This window comes from Canis lupus, chromosome 38, assembly GCF_048164855.1.
Source record: "Canis lupus baileyi chromosome 38, mCanLup2.hap1, whole genome shotgun sequence".
Lineage (NCBI taxonomy): Eukaryota > Metazoa > Chordata > Mammalia > Carnivora > Canidae > Canis > Canis lupus.
The window spans coordinates 17,270,889-17,279,097 of record NC_132875.1 but is presented as its reverse complement, the minus strand read 5'-3'; the positions used below and the strand labels follow the sequence as shown (position 1 = coordinate 17,279,097).

Genomic DNA, 8,209 nt, shown 5'->3' with positions numbered 1-8,209 from the left:
CATATATTTAACTTATACATTACATATTTTGAGATATATAACTTATGTTGGGTTTTCCCCCAAAGGATACCTTAGGCCTTATGCCTATACTTTCATCTTCAGCAGAAAATTGTTCTTGAAACATCTCTATCCCTGATGCATTCTTGTCAGAAACTACAATTTTAGGTGAACTCAGGTATATCAAGGCGACATGAGATAAAATATAAGCAGTACTGCCGCTGTTAATCCCTAGCATTTCCTAAATACTTTATGAAAATACTTAATTACTGGTATTCAAGGATGATGGCAGCTACAATCTCTTAAAAATCTTAAACTAAACATTAGTGAAGCAAACTACAGTCCCATTGATGAAACCAATCCAGACAATTTTAGAGACTAAAGTTCCATGGAGAGTAAATAAAAATTCTCCAAAGAGATCACTGAGAATGGCAATAAGAGCCAATCCTACTCTGTCCCAAGGTTCTTGGTTGTATGTGTTCTAGCTCCTGGACACACAATGCCATCTATTTGCCACTGACTCAATATTTATACCACATTCTCTAAGAGATTGCTCCAACCCAGCAGAATATCTCCTCTTAGCTGTTATCTTAAACTTTTGAGTGTTCATTCTAAAATTCAGGATGTGAAATTATGGGTCATGTGCTATATGGTAAGACTGGTGAATCTTATGGGCACATATTTATTGTTACATCTCTATTGCTATAAAATGACTTCCTTGGGTCTAAGTCTATATATATATCATAATAGTGAATCTGTCAAAGACTTGGATAGTAGTATCTGTGCAAGGAAGAAAAATATTGTTCCAAAGTAAGTTTCAATTGCATTGAAGGGAAACATTGTTCCCTTCATGATATAAGAGGTTTGGTGTGTACAACATGCTAGCCAGTGGTTCTGTGCTGTTGAAAGTTCAGATGTTCAGCAATGTCTATGACTTGTATAGCCTTGGCAAAAGCATGTCCCTACCTTTATGCTCATTCATAGCCTTTGTCTTTGCCATCATAGCTGTCCTGCTCATTGGCTAATCATGCAAGCAAGGGGCTAGCAAAGGATAGAGGCTGACTGACATCTACTGGACAAATCATCTTATCTCTCGTGTTCTTCAGTATCTCCTCTGCAGTGCATGTTCTCTTGTGGACATTGACATGAAACATAAAAATCTTCACATTTAAGGTCCATTCACATAGTCCCATCCACATTTCTCTTTATTACAACTTTTTTATTAAATCTTTCAATCTTGTTCCTTCTAGTCCCCTAACCAACTAACCAAATCATTTGCCACTGCTGAACAACCCATATATGTCTTTATCTCAACCACTTCTTCCCTAAAAGGATATGATCAAGTGTGTTGCTCAAAGTTCTTATCACTGGGAAGATTTGTCCTCATTATGTCCTTTGAATCTTTGAATGGAGCTATGTGTGAGAATGCTCATTTCTGGCTTTCCCTCAGATATCAAGGTAACCCATCTGTAAACTAGATTTAGGATTTTTTTTTCTTTTCTTTCAATTGAATAGGGAACATCAACAAGACCATCAGGGTGTATGACTTGAGAGAGAGCCAATTGTGTAACAGGAATAGGCGAGAGGTTTATGTAGTCACGTATTCAGGTAATATATGTGTGTCTTTTGGATCAAATTAGGTTTGATTACAGATATCCCATTCCCATCATACAGAGGAATTCTATTATGTACACTCAAATTATGTCTTAGTGGATGTGATAGTATCTAGATTATACTGACAACTCTAGTTTTGTTACAACTTGGCATTCCATAGTCAGACACATAGTCCTTACTAAAAAGTAGCATAACAGAAGCTCCTTTTTTTTTTTAAAGATTTTATTTATTCATGAGAGACACAGAGAGAGAGAGACAGAGACATAGACAGAGGGAGAAGGGGCTTCCATGCAGGGAGCTCAATGCGCGACTTGATCCTAGGACTCCAGGATCATACCCTGAGCCAAAGGCAGACATGCAACCACTGAGCCACCAAGGCATCCCCAGAAGCTCCTTTTAATATGATGAGTAGTTTTCTCCTTGAGATCTGCACTTCAACTTCATTTGAGACATACACGAAATTCCACATAGCATGCATTTCTAATATGGGTTAGTTCTGGGTTTCTGAATCATATGGTCCCAGAATCTGAGTGCTTGTACTTCATCCTAAATCTGATGAAGAACCTTCTCCACCTATGAAGTCACCTGATACATGACTTGAAGAAGTATTACAGAGAATGTTATATGCTATGTCCAAACCTAAAAAACAGCATCACGCATCTTTTTCATTGTGATAAGAATCTAGTAACTTGTCTTTTAGCATACAGTGAATGTCCCCTCATTCCAAGATCATTGGACCTCCAAAAATTTCATTGATGGGGGAGAGTTCTGTTTACTGTAGGGTTTCTCACCCACCCTCTGGTACCTGTGTGTCACTAGGGGATCCATTCTGTTCTTGATAATTCCTACTCACCAGGTCAATTAGTATAAAGTCATCAATATAATGGACCAGTGGAACGTACCCAAAGAGTCAAGATAGTTATTTTTTTAAATAGAGAATAGGGGAGTTAAAATAGCCCTAAAAAAGATAGTGAATATGGTTTGATTTCTTGCTCAAGTAAAGATGAACATCCTTCCTGATAGAAAAATAATATTCTCTGGATCAACATTTGGCAAACTATGGCCCATGGGCCAAATCTGAACCCAAATCTATTTTTATAAGTGATGTTTTATTGGAACATAGTCACATCCATTTATTTACATATTGTGCAAGGATCATTTTGTGCTGTAATGACAGAGTTGAGTAATTGTGACATAGAACATATGGCCTGTAAGTCTAAAATTTTTACTGAGTTGCCCTTTATGAAGAAATATTGCCGATTCCAGTTCTAGATCAAGAGTTGCATAACAAGTGCCAGAAGCAATGTTGACCTCTGGCAGAAGCTACCACCATATATAGAGCACAGCAGCTGCAACTTATCTATTGTTTGCTTTAATTAGTGATAATTTATTATCAGCCCCATGATCCATTCATTTTTTTTTAAAAAGCCATCTTGGTGTGATGAATGGGGATAGAGTGGAAACTGTCATTTTACTACTTTGAACCAATATTTATAATTTCACCCAAAGTGTGTTATTATTTTTTAAAGATTTATTTATTTATTTATTTATTTATTTATTTATTTATTTATTTATGATGGACACAGAAAGAGAGAGAGAGAAAGAGAGAGAGAGAGAGAGGCAGAGATACAGGCAGAGGGAGAAGCAGGCTCCATGCTGGGAGCCCAATAAGGGACTCGATCCCAGGACCCCAGGGTCACACCCTGGGCCAAAGGCAGGCGCTAAACCACTGAGCCACCCAGGGATTCCCCCAAAGTGTATTATTGTTTCTGATTCACTATTATGGCTAATGGGGATAGTTTTAGGGATATTGACTAGACTTTTTGTACCATAATGATTCCTTTTCCACTGGCCAGGAGGTTTTGCTAAGCATATCCATCTCAATTATGTGCAATGAGACAGGGAAGCAGATATAGAATGGGTCCACAAACTCATGGGACCATTTGTCAGATGGAAAGAAACTAGGACCTCACTTTTCACTGTCATCCCTAAGTTCCCACAATAATAGGAGAACCTATTAGTCAGTTGGAACGAGTTCTTGAAAACTAGTAGGCTGCTTGTGTTTTTCTGTTGTGGGGTCTGACTTCAAATGTCTCTGCTCACCCATTTTTGATTTATTTTTGTTGTTGTTAAAAGCCAAACAGTATCCTTATCGAATAGCTCCTCAACTAGGTTGCATTCAAGAGCTTCATAAACCATTGCTATAGATCGTTCAGGGTTAGGATTCTAATTACCACCTAGAAACTGTCGCTTATATAAAATAAAGCCCACTTTACCTCAGACATCTCCTGGTCTCTGCTATTCTAGAATACTATAATTCACACAATGGTTGGAGCCCATCCTATAAAGCCTAATCCATAACAACATCTTATAACATTAAGCTTTCCTGCAGAGAACAGCCACCATTTGGTCAATCATGTCACTGTCTACCTCTTTAATATATTCTCTGATTTTAAAATTTTTTAAAAAAAATTTTATAACAAAAATTCAGTTTATTCATCTGTTTATGACACAGTACACAAGAGACAAAGTGTTTCACATCATAGATTTCACTTCCAACTCCTTGGAATGTTCATTTCTTTGGCTAAAAGGAGAGATTAGACATGAAAGGCAGCCAATGCTTAGGCAACTGAAATAAGGATGGGGAGGGAGCTATGCTAACATCCATCATCCTTGTGGCGGTGGGTAAAAGAGGACTGTTAGTCACAGGCTATTTTCTAGAACTGTTAACTGGAAACAAAGAAGCACAACTCCTAGATGCTCATTCCATGGTGGGCTTCAGTCATCCTCACCACACAGGTACAGCAGCACTTTCTGGTAGTTGCCCTTGGTGTCTTGCTGGATGTAGTAGTGCAGGAATTTGCTATACTTTCTCTTGAATTCAGAACTAATTTTCAACATGTCCAATTCACTGAAAAAGACCATGCTTCTAATCAAAACTTTATCATGAGTCCCCTTGCTCTTCATGGAGTTGTATGGTTGGTCGGCAAAATACAGGGCATTGTTCTGAATGTCCTGGACCAGGTTCAGGAAAGAACATTCCAGGTCTCCTTTGACCTCTTTCTTGATGCTCTCCAGCATGTCATAAGGGCTATAGCTCTTGTACCTTTCATATAATTTATGGAGGTGACACACACTCCTCTTGGTCATGATGCTGATCCGCTTGGGAACATCAGTTCCTTTCCTCTTCACTCCAGCATCATAGAGATCCCAAGCATCTTGGTCAATCAGTTCATAATCAATGACAGAGCCATCTTCTGCTCTTCTACACTTTGCAAGGGTAATAATCAGTTTGACGAAGTCACCAGATGTGTCAGAAATTATGTCCTTCTCCTGATCAGTCTTGTACATTTCCTTGTAGACTCTGTTAGTTTCCTGAAGTTCTTGGTTGGTCCTTGAACAGATGATCTCAATGAGGGAGTCCTCACCAGTCCTCAGTCTCTTCACGGAGGCTTTCAGTTCAGAAGTGTTATACTGAGCAGGTGTTTTCAATAGGCCCCAAATCATGGTCACCAGGTGGCTGGACAAGGCTAACTTCAATGCTGATGCAAGTTCCTTTTTGGTCCTTCTCTGGTAGAAGAAGGCAATATTCTGTCTCTGTTCATTGCTGTGGTTGATCAAAATGTTGATAATAGTGACTTAATCCACACTTTTGGTCTTGATGGCCATTTCAATGTTCAGAGCATCATGCTCAGCATCAAAATTGGAGTATGCTTTAACTGACCCATATGCACTTCAGGGTGTGGAGTGATCACCCTCCAAGCTGAGCTTGCAGAGAATTTAATGAACAGTAGACATTTTTTAAAAGATTTTTTATTTATTCATTCATGAGAGACACACAGAGAGACAGACAGACAGAGAGGCAGAGACACAGGCAGAGGGAGAAGCAGGCTCCATGCAGGGAGCCCGATGTGAGACTCAATCCCGGGTCCCAGGATCATGCCTTCATGCTGAAGGCAGCACTAAACTGCTGAGCCATCTGGGCTGCCCCAGAACAGTAGACATTTTGAAGGAAGCTGGGCTGGGTGCTGAGAGCTATGAGCATCCCCAGTTGTAGAGCCTCTCTGCTGTTTAGTGAAGGGAGTGTCCTCTGGGTCTTCCCAGGGAATATAGCCAGCTAATGGGATATCTTATATCAGGTAATAAATCCATTAAAACTTGCTTACCTCCCTGAGCCACTGGATCTTTATCTCAGTAACCTCTCAAAGCTGTTCCAGCATCTCCAACTAATTTACCACCACCATCATGTTTGAGATTCTGAGACCCATCTCAGCAAACCAACAAAGCTGGCTTAGATTGAATACTGAGTCATTGGAGGATGACTATATCAATAATTCTTCCTGTAACCAGTCTTATAGTCCACCACCCTGCTGGTCATAAGACTTTCAAGATTCTCCTGTATAGAGACTCTCCTTATTCCTGTTAACACATATTTACCAGGTCTTGCAGCTCCCTTGGTAAATAAGCTGCTTCCTCCAATAGATGGGAGACAATGCAGGGAGGAAGGAACAAAAACTTATGAGGACAAACACTGTTGCAAAGGCATGTGCCTCAGGTGAAGCCTTTGCTTAATCTCTATCCAGTGACAAAATGTCGGGCTTCTATACAGCAAGATTGGGGAATGGGGACACTTGGGCAGCCTAGAGAGCTGAGAATAACAGGATTCATGCCTCTCAAGAATTCAACTAAATACTCCCATACCAGTCTCAATGTCTCACTCCTTCTCTGTCAGGGACCTGAGTTTAGCATAGGTGACCTGCTGTGGATGTATATTCAGTCTTCTTTGTATCTTCAAGATGTTTATGATCAAATTCTAGACAAAAATACTCAGTTCAATGTATATTTAGCTACTTAAGAGAAAAGTGTCTTCAAATGATGTTAGTTGATAATTGGCTGCCCCAAGCTTATCATTGTTCTATATAAAGGCTTCTTGGGCAACTCCATGCTCCTTCTAGTTACCTTTGCCTCCACATCAAGTGCTACAGCTCTTGTGTAAACTAGTACTTCTTCTTCCACCTCTATTTCAGTCCAACCCAGGAGAAATGAGAGTTTTAATAATTATGATTCTACAGTATTGCTAGGTAGCTCCCAGGAATGTGATCCCTATTGTCCTCTGACTAGAAAATGGACTGATTCCTGAATCTTATCTTCAGGAACTACTTTTGGCACCAACTCTCAATTTTGTTCCTTCAAAAACAGACCTAAGATAAAAAGACTTGATTTTAAGTATTTTGTATGGGAGATGTTTTCAGAAAGCACAAATGGAGAAGTGTGGACTGTAGGTTAAGGGGAAGATGAAAAGGAAATATTAGAATGTTTTATTAAATGGGTTACCATTGTGGGAAGTTGGGGTTCAATATTGCAGAAAACATCTTGAGAAGCAAATATCACACTTGTTCTACCAGATGGTGGGGAGACTGGAACATTTATCCATTGTCCCCTTCTACCATTGTTTGAAGAGCTCTCCCAGGAGATGAATTCTTGGACTAAGTGGAACAATCTTTTGGGGTGTCAAAGAAAACCTAAGGCAGAGAAGGGGTGGGGCGAGGCATGTAAGGTGAGAAGCTGTTGCTGTGCTGGGAGTTGCAGCAGCAGATAAACATGAAGGACTGTTGTAATATGCGGTGAGGCATCAACAATGTCTGCTCTATATACGTATTGAAACGATGGTACCACTGCTCAAAGCTTTTTGCAAATCTTCATTTGCAGTTGCCTTTAGTGTGTTCAGTCTTTGGAACGGCTGTGCTCAAAGGACCAGAAAATGACCCACACCAGACTCGGAGGAATGAATCTCACTCTACCAGAGTTAAGAACTGACAATGGTAATTGATAAGACCCTTTTAGTTGTGTGCAGGTTTTCTCCCAATGGCTCTTCTTAAGGCCATTTGTTTAAAGTTGACCAAGTGACCAATATTGCCATTTTTTGGTGTCAGGAATAGTTAACTCACTTTTTACTCTGGTGTGCAATTGTGTTCTTTATTGTGGAAACTTTGAAGTTGAAAGTTTGCAAGTGAAGGAATTTATCTACCTATCTTTTTAGCATGCTTTTCACATGTGAAGTGGGCCCATGGGATTCATTGTGAAAAAAAAAAAAAAAAAAAAAAGCGGGAGACCTAAAATCTCTGAAGTGTTTCTTACTTTATAAAGAAGGACTGACTGAGAAAATACAAACCACAGATGTTGATAAATATTCTGTGCAAATGGTAAAATAGATAATAAGCCAATTAAAATAAATATAAAGCTTACCCATTTTCTGATTCTATTTTTTCATACCATTTTGTATGAAAATGAAATTTTGTTTACCTTATTTTAAGCTCACACCATTGCAATTATCATTGAAATGTTCACTACAGGTGTAGAAGACTACACATTTGAAAACTTTATCCTGTCTTTTAAATGTCACTTCCTAGAAATGCAGCTTCCACAGTTGCTTTGAATAGGGAATAATGTGCAGGAGCATCACTGACCCAAGCATTTACTGTCAGATTGCTGTTTGCAATCATCTCCCTGCTAAATGCTCTTGTTATGATTTCCCCTGAATTAAATACAACCTATTCAGGGCAGCAAGAATTATATTCCTCAAATAACTCCCAGGGTG

At 39.2% G+C, this 8,209-nt stretch overlaps 1 pseudogene; it reads right to left on the bottom strand.

The window, feature by feature from the left end:
* Positions 1-4,389: 4,389 nt before the first annotated feature.
* Positions 4,390-5,409, bottom strand: LOC140626879 (annexin A2 pseudogene; annotated as a pseudogene).
* Positions 5,410-8,209: the final 2,800 nt, after the last annotated feature.